The sequence below is a fragment of the Hipposideros armiger genome, unplaced genomic scaffold (genome assembly GCF_001890085.2).
Source record: "Hipposideros armiger isolate ML-2016 unplaced genomic scaffold, ASM189008v1 scaffold_988, whole genome shotgun sequence".
NCBI lineage: Eukaryota > Metazoa > Chordata > Mammalia > Chiroptera > Hipposideridae > Hipposideros > Hipposideros armiger.
This window is the reverse complement of record NW_017732338.1, coordinates 372,086-386,212: the sequence shown is the minus strand read 5'-3', so window position 1 is coordinate 386,212 and position 14,127 is coordinate 372,086. Positions and strand designations below refer to the sequence as shown.

Sequence of the window (14,127 nt, the reverse complement as noted above, 5' to 3'; positions counted from 1 at the left end):
GGCTCGGGAAGGGGCGGGGCCCTGGGGCGCATGCTCGCAGGGCCCTGGGCGTTTCTGGGCGGAGCCAGCGGGGTTATGGCGGCCTTCCGAACCGAGCGGAGGGCCCGGATGTAGAAGCAGCAGGCTGTTTGTGTAGCAGCTTGCGATTTCGGTTCTCTTTCTTCAAAGCTGTTAAAAGAGGACGCCAGCCAGGAGTAGAGTCGCAGAGATGGATGCCGCCAACCAAGAGAAAAACACCGGAAGGCTGAGGATGCTATGGAGGATGCTAAAGTGAGAGACAGAACAGGGGCACCTCAGGGTCTGGGCGGTTCTTACTAAATGCCATTCTTGCTAAATGTTAAAACGGAGCGCAGTTATTTTGTAGACGCAACTGGAACCGGATGAGCCTGACCGGAACCCAACGGGTAAGTTTAGCCGACTGCAAAGAAGAACCAACGTGTAGTTAACCAAACAGTGTGTATACGCAACGGCTCAGCCTCCCGCTTCCCGGAGACAGAGCTGTGGATGTGAATCCCGCGTCCTTTACTTGTCACAAGTAAATAAATCTACCTAATGACAACCCTGTCTCGTTCTTGACTAGGACACCCCAAGCGGCCGACCCCTTGAGTACGGTAACAAAAGCTCCGCGGAAGCTGCACTTGAGTCACCAAAGATGTGTCCGGAGGGACGGGTGAAAGGCTGTGAGAGCGCAGTGGTGGCCTGTGTGTGGAGACCGCGGCCGGGGACTGGCAGCAGGAGGTTCCTCGGTCGTTTCCGATTGTGTTTCTGGGCTGGAATCAGCAATGTTTGGGTGTCCTCAGAAATGAGGTTTCCTTCAGAGTGAAATACGCACATGGACTTTCCTCGCTGAATTGTGAAATGAAAGAAAGGGTTTTAAAAGCCCTCAGACATCAAAGGGAAAGGGTGAGGACTAAGAGCATATAGAGGACCAAAGCCTGGGCAAGGTGAGCAAAGGCTTGGATTGTGAGCAAAATACGCCGGGCTAGGGAGCGGTGAGAGGCCATCAGTGGCCGGAACAGTGACACGTTCAAGGGTAATCACACGTCCTAATTCCGCAATTCTTCACCAGGGGAGATGCAGCTTAGTTTCACGTTTGTTTTCAACAAAAACTCAATAAGGCCAACATACTCTATCCAGAGTCTTCTTAATATTTGAAGTAATAAATTTTAATAACTCGACTTTTGAGTTTGTGATCCTTTCGAGGCACTGTTCTAATCGCTTTACATGCATTACCTCATTACCTTGTAACAAAAATTCTATGAGCTGTGTATTACTATTTTCATCTTAGGAGAAGCTGGTGCGCAAAGAGATTAGGTAACTTGCCCAAGATCACACATTGTAGTAACTGGTGAAGCTGAAAAACAGTCTGAAACCAGAGCCTGTGCCTCCAACCACTGTATTTACATGGCTCCCTCAGCAGTGCTGAGCACGTTGCCAAAAAGTATGAGGTCCTTGAATGACGTCATTTTGTTCAGTGATGTTTCCTTATAGCGTTGATGAGATGGTGTGGGAACTTAATCCTTGTTTATATCAATTAGCCTGCGGTAAACTTGGTTTCATTATACAATGTTTCGCTTAAAGTTGCAGAGCCCTTTGATGACATTAAGCAAGAACTTCCTGTACTGGAATAAAAAGAGTGACTTGGTTCTGACCCCTACTGTGCATGTAAGAAGGTCTTTGTCAGTGTGGACTTGAATTCTTCAGCCTTTTCTTTCAAGAGACATTGGCCCAAGCAAAGTGCTCATTTTATTCATTGTTTCACTCACTCAACAAATGTTTATTGAGTACCTTCAGCTCACCTGAGACTATGCTGGGTATTAGGAATTTTAAAGGCAGGTAAGACACAGTCCGGTCCCTGAAATGGTGCACAGCCTAGCTTGGAGCCAGCAGGTGTGTAAGTGGTGTGATGGGGTAGAAGTTACACAAGGTAGTCTGGGGGCTTAGGGAAGGAGCCTGGGCTTGTGGGGCCTGCTTCACTTGCTGTTTGAGTCAGCGATTCCGTCGTCAGATGGCTCTATTGGCTGGTGGGTGATTGGGTATGTGGAACATCTACCAAGTGCCATGAGAGTGTGACCATTGTAGTGTTACTTTGGCAGTGAAAGATGTTTGTCAACCAGAGTGAAGTACGATGGGGTAACCAAGAACATACGTTCTTTTCAGGGTGGTTATGGTAGTTTCAGGGTCCACATGTCAGACTAGAATGATGCGATCATAGCCTGAGCAAGTGTCAACTGTAATGAGGCAGCATTGGTGCCCATGGCTGGGGGCCAGGGGGCCAGTGTCATCCATCTGCCAGACCTGGGCGGGTCCTGCTTTGCAGTTAACATGTCCCAGTTCTTGTGGGACAACTGGGCCTGCTGCAAGAATCACAAGGTTCTACAGTGTCCTTAGTACTGTCGTCCTCCAGGATCAGCCATCAGGCCTTGGCCCATTCTTGCATCTGAGGTTGACGTTCATGTCCTGTCTGTTGCTATATCCAGTGGAAGATTGCTGTGACCCCCTGGGCACAAGCTTGATTGGCATGAAAGTGTCATTTGTGTTTCATTTTAAAAGGTCCTTTGCCATGAGCGTTAACTAAATGATATGTATTTGTGCTTCTCAGGCATCAAGCTGCTGTTACAGTCCTTGTCCCCACATAGGCGATCCCTTAACAGTCCAGCCACTTAGTTGCCATTCTCCTGACTAGATGGCTCTACATTGGCAATGCCCAGGGTCATTGAAAATGTTACAAGGTACCGAGGTAGGGGTGGCCTGAATGGCCATCCTGTCTCTGTCAAAAGATGGCCATTTGCGGGCCAGATGGTGGCTGCAGCTCAGTGAACTCTGTATGCTTTCACAGAACCACCAGTAAACTGTGCCATATGATCAGCAGGGCCCCTGCTAGCCACATGAGGAGCCAAAGTGTCACCTGTGGGTCACATGGCCTCTTTTAGTAAGCTATTTGTTCATGAAGTCTCCTGGTCCTACAGGGTCCTGAATGAGCCAGATCTCGGATGTACCATTTCCATTTGATGATTGAGCTCTGTTGAGCCTGTGCCATTTTATTCCCAAGTAAGAATGGGACATTCAGGTCACAGTATCACATGTGGTGCTCTAGCCCTAAAATATTCCATTTCCATCAGTGCCCAATTGCCAGCAAGGAGCTGCTGTTTAAAAGGGTGTGTCTGGCAGATATCTCAGGCAATGTGTGTGGAAAATCTGAGAGGCCAGACACCTCAGTGCAATTTCCTGCAGCCACAGTCCCAGTCAGCGTGTGGGGGGATTACAGACACCTGTAGTTTTTTTGGCTAGCAGGATCCAAAGATTCCAAAGACATCTTTGGGGCCTGGGCCACGGCTTGTTAAACAGCTTTTAGGGTTTGCTGCTGCAAAGGACCCTATTTGAAATTGGCAACTTTGCAGGTCACCTTGGCTAAGGAGGCCAAGTGGGCTCACCGTGGGGGACATGTTATCTCCAGTACCCAAAGAAGCCTACTAGTGGCTGGGCCTTGTCATCAGGGCCATCAATTTTTGTTTGAATCCAGGAAACTTCTTTGGCTTTGTGGCCAATGGGCCCCTTGGAAATTGCAATGCCCCTGTTGTGTTGGGCCTGGGCTTTATTTGAGTTTACAGCCTGGCTGGCACCAGTCATCATGTCAATGACTTAAGTACAGCACCACAGCCACCTGTTTTTTGCCGGACCCTATTATCAGAATATCAGTGTAACGAGTGACTAGAAACTTCTGTGGGGTCTCAGGCTTATTGAAAGTCGAGTCTACTCACTGGTGGCATATTGCAGGGGAATTGAGGTATTTTTTTGGTACAGTGAAGGTATACATGTGAACACCCATTAGTTCTGACTTTCATGCCACAAGGGAATTGATGAAAAAGGCTTTAGCTAAGCCAGTAACAGCGCTCTGGCCTCTGGCATGGCTTATGCCAGATGTCTGTGATGGCAATGATATCTGGCACCACAGGGGCCAAGGGCAAAACCTTGGCATTCAGCCTGCGATAGGCCACAGCCAGTTTCCATACCCACAGGCCTCTGTGACCAGCCAAACTGGACCATGGAATTCTGACAAAGTAGAAAGGACTGAAGAGCCCCTGCTTGCACCAACTTCTGAATTAACAGGGTAATATCCTTTCCCCACTGGGACTTGGTGTTTTATTTATTTATTTTTATAATATTTTATATTTTTGGATGCTCTGCTATCAGGCCATACATGTTTATATTTTTTATATCTTCCTGATGAATTGACACTTTTATCGTTATATAATGTCCTTTCTTTGTCTCTTGTGACAATTGTTGACTTAAAATCAACTGTGGCCACATCTGCTCTGTTTTGATTACCATTTAGCTGGAATACCTGTTTCCATCCTTTGACATTCATCCCATATGTGTCTTTACATCCAAAGTCAGCCTCTTGTAGATTGCATATAGTTGGGTCTTCTCTATGTTTTTTGATTGGGGAGTTTATCCATTTGTATTTAAAGTAATTGCTGATAGAAAAGGACTCACTATTGCCATTTTGTTAATTGTTTACGTCGTGTGGTTCTTTTGTCCCTCTTTTCCTCTCTTGCTGCCTGCCCGCCTTTGCATTTCATTGAATTTCTGTGTGTGTGTGTGTGTGTGTGTGTGTGTGTGTGTGTGTGATGCTTTGATTTCTTTCTCATTTTCCTCTGTAGGTTTTTCTTTTGTGGTTTCCATGAAGATTATGTAAAACATCTCATACTTATAACAATCTGTCTTAAACTGGTGACAACCTCAAACACATACAAAAATTTTACTCTTACATCTCCCTCCAGTTTATGTTTTCAATGTCACAAATTATATCTTTTTATATGTATCAATTAACTTATCTTATAGTTTTTAAAGCTTTTATCTTCTAAATATCAGAATTAAAAGTGATTTCCATACCATCATTGCAGTGTTATAGGATTCTTTATCAGAAAGATTTATATTTATATTTATTGTTTCTGTCTAGCATCCTTTTATTTCAACTCGAAGGATTCCCTTTAGCATTTGTTGGAAAGCAGGTCTAGTGATAATGAACTCTCTCAGTTTTTGTTTATCTGAAAAGATCTTTTATTTTTCCCTTCATTTGTGAAGGACAGTTTTGCCAGATATATACCTAGCTGGCAGGTTTTTTTCCTTCAACACTTTGAATGTATCATCTCACTCTCTCTGGCCTGTAATGTTGCTGCTGAGAAATCCACTGATAATCTTATGAGAGCTCCCATGTACATGATGGGTTGCTTTTCTCTTGCTGCTTTTAAGATTCTCTCGTCTTTGACTTTTGACATTTTAGTTATATTGTGTCTTGATGTGGGTCAGGTTCATCCTAATTGAAGTCCTTTAAATGTCCATTTCTTTCCTCAGATTTGGTAAGGTAGTGTGTGTGTGTGTGTGTGTGTGTGTGTGTGTGTGTGTGTGTGGTGTGAGTGTGTGTGTGTGAGATATTTCATCAAATAAGCTCTCTGCCCCTTTCTCTTCCTTTTCTCCTCTGGGACTGCCATAATGCATATTTTAGTTTGTTTGATGATGTCTGTCTCTTAAGTCAGACTTTCTTCACTTTTTTAAAATTTTTATTTGCTCCTCTAACTCGATAATTTCAAATAACTTGTGTTTGCATTCACTAGTTCTTTCTTCTACTTGATCAGGTCCAATGTTGAATCCTTCTAGTGAATTTTTTCAATTCAGTTATTTTATTCCTTAGCTCCAGAAAATATATATATTTTTCTATCTCTTTGTTTTATTCTCATTTTGATCATGTATCATTTTCCTGATTGCATTTAGTTGTCTATATTCTCTTAGAGCTAGCTCATTGAGCTTCTTTAAGTTGAGACTTGGTTTCTGGAGATTAATTTTTTTTCTTTGATTGGGTCATTTTAAAAATTTCTTCATATGCTGTTTATTTATTTAGTTAGTTTTGCTGAAATTTGTGCATTTGAAAAAATATCCACTTCTTCAAGTCTTTACAGACTGACTTTGTACAGGGGAAGACTTTCACCAATCAGCTTGGCTAGAGGTTCAGAGGACTTTCAGAGATGTGTCTTCTCTGAATTTGTGCATGTAATTTCCCAGAAGTTGTCAGTTTCTTTTCCCTAATCTCATAATCTCTTGCTCCCTATGGTGTTTATCTCCGGTGCTGCCAAGCTCTCCTTTATTCTCAATGGCCCTAGGCATTCGATATGAAGGCTCCCTGTCAGGGTTCCTAGTCAGGTGAGACAGAGTCCAGTCCCCTGGGCAGCCTCCCTGCAAAAGCCAGAAGATTGGATGTACACCCTATCTTCTCTTTTCTCCCCAAGGAAGAAATGCCAAGTTGGACATCTGCTCCTGACCTCTCTGGGCTCTGCAGCTTGCAGGAAAGTCTGTAGTGGGTGAAAAGTTTGTCTTTGCTTATCCTCTCCAATGCTGCTGCCCGTGGCTTTGCACTTGCTTCAGATACTGCTACCTCTTTACTGGTTTCTGGAGTTCTCATAAAGGCACTGGGACCGTATACTGCTGTCAAGTGGGTATCTGTCAGGGAACAAGGTCCTGTGGCTTCCTATTCTGCCATATGCTGCTCCTTGCCAGCACTACAGGGGGTAGGCTGGGTTGAGGGGGTTGGGGTTTGGGGGGGAACCCAGCTCTTCTCATCTATCAAAAAGCTGTTTGTCTAATTAAAAAAGACTCTTTCCTTGAAAGCTGAACGTGCCACCTCCACATTTCCCACCCCTTTTATTGCCTAATAATCACCCCACAGTAGGCATCTTTTCATGTAGCTTATTATGCATTCTCTTCTTTGGTTCTTGTCTGTTTCTCCCACTCCTTCCAACTGGATGTAGCTCCACGAGGGAGGGAAGTTTTGCATTTTATTCACTTTTAAAAAACGACTTCCTTTCGTTACATTTGACAGTCAATATTATTTTATATTAGTTTCAGGTGTGCAGCAGAGTGGATAGACATTTATGTAATTTATGCAGTGATCCCCCCCATAAGTCTAGTACCCACCTGGTACCATATGCATAGTTATTATAAGTGTTTCATTCACTCTTGAATCACTACCCAGAACCTTAATAAGATTTGTGCTCCAGAAATATTTGTGGGCTGATAAAAGGATAAAGGATTTTACATTTGTTCCACCGATTATGTGCGGCTGGGTTGCCTTCAGAGCAGGAAGTTAGAAGAGCAACTTCCATGCTTCTTCCCAGAGAGGGAGAGGAGGAGCCCAAACAGGGTGTGGCCTGTGGTTCCTTGGTGACGTGACTCTCCACCAATCATTTCAGTCAAAGCCTAGGAAGCCTAAGACAGTCCAACAGTGACTTCCCCATGAGAATGTGGGATCAGTTTGAAATCCTTATTGCCTGCTTGTGCCAGTTTTTCTGTGTTCCGTTTTAGCTGGCATGGATCTTTTGACCAACACAGCATTAGTCCAGGTGGACTGTGCAGGTTTAAAAAAAAAAAAAAAAAAGCAAAAAAAGAAAATGTGCCCTCTCTGAGGCTCGAACTCAGGACCTTCAGATTATGAGACTGACGCGCTGCCTACTGCGCTAAGAAGGCACTCTGCCCTTGGCGTCCCCAATACAAATAAAATAGTCAACATTATTTTTCAAGCGCTGCTACGTTATCACTTTCTGGCTTTTAAAGAACACAATCACAATCCACCCTGGTTGAACGTCGCTCCATACAAGCTGGGGATGATGTCACCCCACAAAAGGAACCTCTAGGCTGCGGGACCAGGGACCACTCTGTTGTCTTCTGCTGTTCTTGGGTTCCAATGATGTGGTTTTTCCTGCCCACAGAGGTCTCAGTCCATCCCATACCTTCCAGGGTCTTCTTTGTTGAAACACAGGAGGTGCCCGGTTCATATTAGTTCACTGACTGATGAAATAAACCGTCTTCCAATTTGTCTCCAGTTCACACTTCTCTGTCTTACTCTACATCTCCACTTGCATCTACATGACTGGAGACAGTCTCCCTACAAAAAACACAAACTGAATTTAATAAAAAGCCTCCCTGTTTTTTTCTCTTATGTTCCATTACGTATACTAAGAGATTTATGGAGATTGTCTTATATAGTCCAGTTGAATTTTGGCAACAAAACTATGTACCATTATCTGCCCTTTCCAGATATAATGGCGCTTGGGAGAGGTTAAGTCATGTTCCCAAGGTCCCAGAGCAGCAGGTTGTCCGAGTCCCACATGTGAACCTTCTCTCCACCCCAGCCATTATCTCTTCCTCTCCCCCAGCAGCTCACGCTTCCATACACCAAAACTTGAATTCCCCAGACTCTTCTGTGCTGGCCTTTTGGGCTGGGACTTTCACGTAAGCGTCTCATTCTTCTCCTTCAAACCTGACACTAACTGACTTGGGAAACACTGACCACTGTTCTTTATGATCATCCAGTTCCTTTCTGCTTGTACAGTCAATATTCGCTGGGGAGCTGCTCTGGGCCAGGCACTGCAGGCGGCCCACTGATTCAGGTGGAATCTGGATCTCGGACATCAAGAGCTGGAAGGATCAAGATCGACACGAGACCCTCCCCTCCTCGCGTCAGCACTTTCAGTCTCCCTGGCATGTACAGCTAAATGGCTCTATCTAAAATACCGGTTTCAGCAATAGCACTCCGCTGCACTCTGGCCACGCCACTCTGGGTTTCCTGGTTTTGATATGCTCTGGTTCTTGGTCTACCTCGCCCTTGTGGGATCACAGCTCCTCTAGAGAAACAGAAAATGAATTAGAAGTGGGTAGATCTATAGCTCCAACTTAGGGCCATCAGCGGTGTTGTACATTCCCAGAGGTCAAAATCCAAAAAAAAATGCATTTTTTGGTGTTGAAAAGGTCCCTACTTTGTCTTTTACTAAAATGGGTCAGGAGGTTTGAGGATGCCACCTAGAGAACCAGGGTCAGCGTGGTAAAAGCCTGGAGAATGCGGGCGTCGATCCCGCTACCTCTCGCATGCTAAGCGAGCGCTCTACCACCTGAGCTAATTCCCCGCCTGCCGCGCCCCGTTCTCGTCCAGCTCCTAGCTGAGGAGCAGAGGCGCGCGTGTCCGTTATTTGCTATCTCCAGTGGCTCAGTACACGAGGAAAGTCAGTCGTTAACGTGAAGCCCGGACTCCAAGCGCATCCTTTCAAAGATCGCCGGGTCCGAGCACGGTGCTCACCTACTGCTCAGCTGGCCAAGGGGCAGAAGTCACCATGAGAAAGCTCTGGTGCCGCCAGACCCTCGTGATGCACGTTTTCTGGGGAAGAAGAGAGCCCTTCCCAGCCTGGAAGGCGGCCATGGACAGCTGTCCCCAGATGATGCCTCCCTTGCTCTTAAAAGAGGTGGGGTTGCCTTGCTCCTAGAGGAGGCGGTTGGGGAGGACTCTCCTGAGTCGTGGAGGCAAAAGTCACCAACTGCCCCCACGTGGGGTTGAACGCAGGAGCTCCTGCGTGTTGGGCGAGCGTGATGGCCACCACACCGCGGAAACCGTGTCCCTGGGTGTCCTTTCAAGTCCAGTCCCTGTCAGTGTGTCATGTAGGTCACAGCCCATCGTTTCTGACAGAACAGCTAAGCACACACGTCAGGGTCAAGGCGTCCGAAGTGAGCCTGGAGGGACAGAGGCCAGACGGGGACGCAGTATGAAGCGAGCAGGCGTGGTGGTGGGAATTTTATGGGGGCGGGGGAGCGGTCCCTGTTTAATTTATTCGAATTTGAAACGTTAGGGCACGGGGAACAGTGGGGACTTTGGGTTTTGGCTCTGGGAAGGCAAGGATTAACTTTATTGTATTCACTTATGTATTCTGAGCTTTATCTACATCCTTTAGCAGAGCCACTGAATGTGTATTACTGTTTGTTATTTTTCTGGCTAAAATGGTCACACCTTCATAAAACGTAACCGCATCTGGAAAAAAAAATCACATGCCTCTAACGAATTAAGTCAGAATAATCAGGAGCGGTTCCAGGCTTTGTCTTTTCAAAAATTTGTTATTATTCTTAAAAGCTCCCCAGGTTATTCTAATGTTCAGGCAGGGGTGAGACACACGGGAGCAAACAGTCCCTACCTACTTGTTAGATTCTCGTGACTCAAACACGAGTTCCAGGGCTGGCCGGAAGACTACAAGAATAAGATTTAAATTAAAAATAAAGGGGGTGGGAGGAAGGGGCAGTTTGGCCTTGGGCCCCTGAGAGTCCGGACCGTGGCCAACCCGCAGAAGGGAGCCTGCCCAGAACAGGATTTCCCGCCCCCGGCTGCAGGGCTGACCCCTCCTCCGAGCCCCAAGAGCAGGCACGCGACTTGAGTCCTTTTCCCCGGCCCGTGGGGAATTCGGAGCTTGCCGCCGCTGAGGAGAGACTTGGGGAGCCTTGTACATTCTACCCCTAGTCGCTCAGCCCTAGCAACACTCCGTCGCGGATCCGGGGTGACAAGTCACAACCTCAGAGAGCGCAGGACTTCTCCATCTGCGCAGGGAATAGGTGAAGCCCGCGGCAGCTGCGCGAGTGCGTCGCCCACTTCCGGTCCTCCGGGCGCTTGGAGCCCCAGAGGACAGAGTTCCGGGGCCCCGCCTCTCCGCCACCAAGGTCCTCCCGCGCCACGGGAGACAGCGGGGTCGGCCGGTCGTCCCGGAAATGTCCTCCCTCGCTCCACGCCTGCAGGATGGGTGGCTCAGGGGGTCCGCTAGATCCAGCCTGCCTTTGTGCGCGAGACGCGGGACTCAGGGATGCCCGGGACACCCGGCACATCCACATCCGAACGGAGACGCAGGGAGTCCCGCGTGGGCCGAGTAATGAGTGACCGGAAGTGGAGCGTGAATGCTCCAGTGGCGCAATCGGTCAGCGCGCGGTACTTATACGATAGTATGTGTGCGAGTGATGCCGAGGTTGTGAGTTCGAGCCTCACCTGGAGCATCGTTTTCCAACTTGCTTTCATGTCTACTTCGTGACCATACAGTTTCGGAAGAATTGATATTATTTTCTCTTTAAAGGTTTAATAGAATTCATTAGTGGGCTCATCTGGGCTTGAGCTTTCCTTTGTTGAAAGATTAGTTACTGACTCTTTTTTCCTTTTTTTTTTAAATTTATTACTTATTTCTATTTCTTGTGTTCATGTCCATAATTTACATACTCGGGTGTTTTTTTCTATTTCATTTAAATTGTCTAATTTGTTAACATTACGTTTACTACTCCCTTATGATGTACTTAATTTCTGCAAGATCAGTAGTGATGTCCTGTTTCTTTCCTGATTTTTCTAATTTTCATCTCTTTTTTTGGTCCAGTCTAGCTAAAATTTTGTTTCAGTTGATATGGAGATGGTTGTAACTACACTTTAAACACCCATTCCGGACCTCTCTCATACATTCCACACTAGGGCATCCAACTACTTTTCCTAGAGGTCCTTCTCTGTATCCATCAGGTCTAAAATTTGCATGACAATATTCTTTCCAGACAGTAGCTATGCAAAGGGCTCCCAGGTGGCTTCCCACAGCTGGGTTAAGCGCAGGTGACCAGAGTTCTCAGGGGTGCAGGCGGGGCTGCATCCTGGCACACCCTTTGCCGTTTGTCCACAGGACTCAAGAGGTTGCATCTCACAGGAAGTGGTTGCCCGGTTTGCAGTGGGGGCTGCACACAGGGGTCTAACACCTTGCAGGTATCTGGAAGGGGACTAGGTGCTCCTCATTCAGGAATTCTGTCACCTGGAACCTGATGGAGGGACAAGTCAGACAGCTGAGGTTTGTCGTGTGGGGGGACAATGTTGGGTCAGGTGGAACCACCTAGGTAGGACTTGGTGTGGTAGCACCAAATCGGTACAACTGCATATACAGGTCTAGTACATGAGAAAAGTGGTTTTCAAGTCATGGAGGAAAAGGTTCTAATGAAGGTGTTTGGACCAATTATATAGCTATTTGGAAAAAAATAAAATTAGGTCTACTCCTCACTCCATCCACAAGAATAAACTTGGTGCTATAAATATAATATCTTTGCAACTTTTTTCTTTTTGAAATAACTTCTAAATAACATTTTTTAATGAAAATGAATAATTCCTGAGCCAAACTCTGGACCTGGGAGCGGTAACCCCGGCCCGCCCCGCCCCCCGCAGCCCGGGAACCGCACTCTCGCCGCCTCCGGAACCTGGCTCTTCTTCCCAGGCACTGATGGCTTACTCTGCTGAGTCAGAATTCATCCCCACTCCTGTCTGTTTGCGTGCATTTCATTCATTCCACGAAACAAACCAATCAAACCCCAAAGCAGCTGAAGTGGCTCCCCGCACCCTCAGCGTTTCCTCACCCTCTCAGCACCGCATCCCTCGGAAAGTGGGAGGCAAGCTGGGCAACCTGTCCCCAGAGCCACCCCAGGAGCACACAGGTATTTGGGGGATCAGAGCTCACCGTTCCTCGAACGCGGTGACCCGGACGCGAGCCCGCGAGTGAAGGGCGGGTGTGTGCGCCCCTCGGGGCATTGAGAGGGCGTCGCCCCGCAGCCCCCAGACGTGTTTCCTCACCGCGAGTCAGGAGTCGGATGCGCCCGCTCTCCGAGGTCGCCTGCCTGGACGCGGAGGGGACCCCGAGCCCCTGTTGCTCTCCAGGGACCAGGACGCAGGGAAGGGGCCAAGGCCCCGCACACGTGTTTCCATCGCGTCCCGATCGCTTCCCGGCATCTTCCACTGTATCGCGTAGAAGGTTCTTGTCCGTCGTGTGAAAGGAAGGACACGTCCCCACGTCCCCACATGTTTCCCAGCCATGTCCCAGGACGTCTGCATCCCAGACGGCCGGTGAATTTGGGAAAACCAAGCCTGGGACCACATGTCCCAGAACGCGGAAGCAAGGGGACGAGGTGGCCGAGTGGTTAAGGCGATGGACTGCTAATCCATTGTGCTCTGCACGCGTGGGTTCGAGTCCCACCCTCGTCGGCTCTGGTGTTTTAGCGAGGGAGGAGGTCAGTGTCCCCACCTGGGAGAAAATTACCTGCCCTCCACCCTTTCCCAGCTATACCTCTGTTATCTTGTGTCCCATCTCTTCCCCTCCCCAAAGGGGACCACAACCTCCACCCTTATCACTTCCTTGCATTTTCCTCATTATTTAATCACCAATGTTTGCATTCCCAAACATTGTTCACCTACACATGAACTTTATATAGAGTCATACACATCTTTTTTCATTCCTGTGCAACAAATTACCACGCATCTTAGTTGCATAAAACAACATTTATTATCTTCCAGTTTCTGTGGCTCAGGATTCTGGGCGTGGCTTCGCCGGCTCTGGGTCCCTCACAGGCTGCTGCGAAGGAAGGTGTGAGCAGGGACTTCAAGTATCTCAAGTCCACCCTGCGGAAGGATGAGCTTCCTGGGTCACTGACGTGGGTTTTGGCAGGATCCGGTTCCCCGGGGAGCATTGGATTGAGGACCTAAATCGTCGGAAGGCAATGCTCAGTTTCTTGTTACTTGGATTCCCCACAGCACATCTCACGACATGGCTTCATCAGAGAAAGTGGAACAAGCCAGAGGAGGTGACAGCAAGACAGCAGCCTTTTATAACCTAGCTTTGGAAATGACATCCCATCACTTTTGTTGTAGTCTGCTCACTGGACGTGATTTGGTAGGTCCAGCTCACTCTCAAGGGCATGAGATCACACTAGGACCTGAATAACAAGAGCTGGGGGCCATCGGGGGCCATCCTGGAAGCTACCTTCCACACCTTTTATAATGTTGCTGAATTTTTTCCCCCCTTTTCATGATTACGAATTACACTTCTAGGACTGTTCTTGTGCATTTAGTCCCATGTACTCATTTCTGAGTAAAAAATCATGGATGTTTAATTTAATAACAAGATGACACACCCCCTCCCCAAATGTTTACATCCCACCAGCAGCAAAGGAGCTCTCCCGTGGGCCCACATCCTTCTTACATGGTTGTCTTTTGTAATGTCAGCCATTTGGTGGTGTGTGGTTGTAGATCACGTTTAATTTTCTATGATGGAAATGTCTAATACACACAAAGATGGTATAAAGAACCCATGGGTCCTATATGCAGAGATGGGAGAAAGTGGAGATGTAGGCCTACATACCCGGAGCCAGATGACTATGAAGTTGAGGAGGGTCCTAAACATATCATTTTATTCCTGGCAGCAGGATTATTGGGATTAAGTATGAAAGCACCTTCTGCGCTCTCTGTCTCTCTGTCTCTCT

At 47.4% G+C, this 14,127-nt stretch overlaps 1 long non-coding RNA gene and 4 other non-coding genes across 5 annotated transcripts; 3 read left to right on the top strand and 2 right to left on the bottom strand.

The window, feature by feature from the left end:
- The first annotated feature begins 56 nt into the window (after positions 1-56).
- Positions 57-1,651, top strand: LOC109375767 (uncharacterized). Its single transcript, XR_002122651.1, has 2 exons — positions 57-404; positions 581-1,651. It is a non-coding gene; the product is annotated as an uncharacterized LOC109375767 (long non-coding RNA).
- A 5,797-nt stretch (positions 1,652-7,448) lies between these two features.
- On the bottom strand, positions 7,449-7,521 carry TRNAM-CAU (transfer RNA methionine (anticodon CAU)). The gene has a single exon. It is a non-coding gene; the product is annotated as a tRNA-Met (tRNA).
- A 1,363-nt stretch (positions 7,522-8,884) lies between these two features.
- TRNAA-AGC (transfer RNA alanine (anticodon AGC)) lies at positions 8,885-8,957 on the bottom strand. The gene has a single exon. It is a non-coding gene; the product is annotated as a tRNA-Ala (tRNA).
- Positions 8,958-10,760: 1,803 nt separating this feature from the next.
- TRNAI-UAU (transfer RNA isoleucine (anticodon UAU)) lies at positions 10,761-10,854 on the top strand. Its single transcript has 2 exons — positions 10,761-10,798; positions 10,819-10,854. It is a non-coding gene; the product is annotated as a tRNA-Ile (tRNA).
- A 1,917-nt stretch (positions 10,855-12,771) lies between these two features.
- On the top strand, positions 12,772-12,853 carry TRNAS-GCU (transfer RNA serine (anticodon GCU)). The gene has a single exon. It is a non-coding gene; the product is annotated as a tRNA-Ser (tRNA).
- The last annotated feature ends 1,274 nt before the right edge of the window (positions 12,854-14,127 follow it).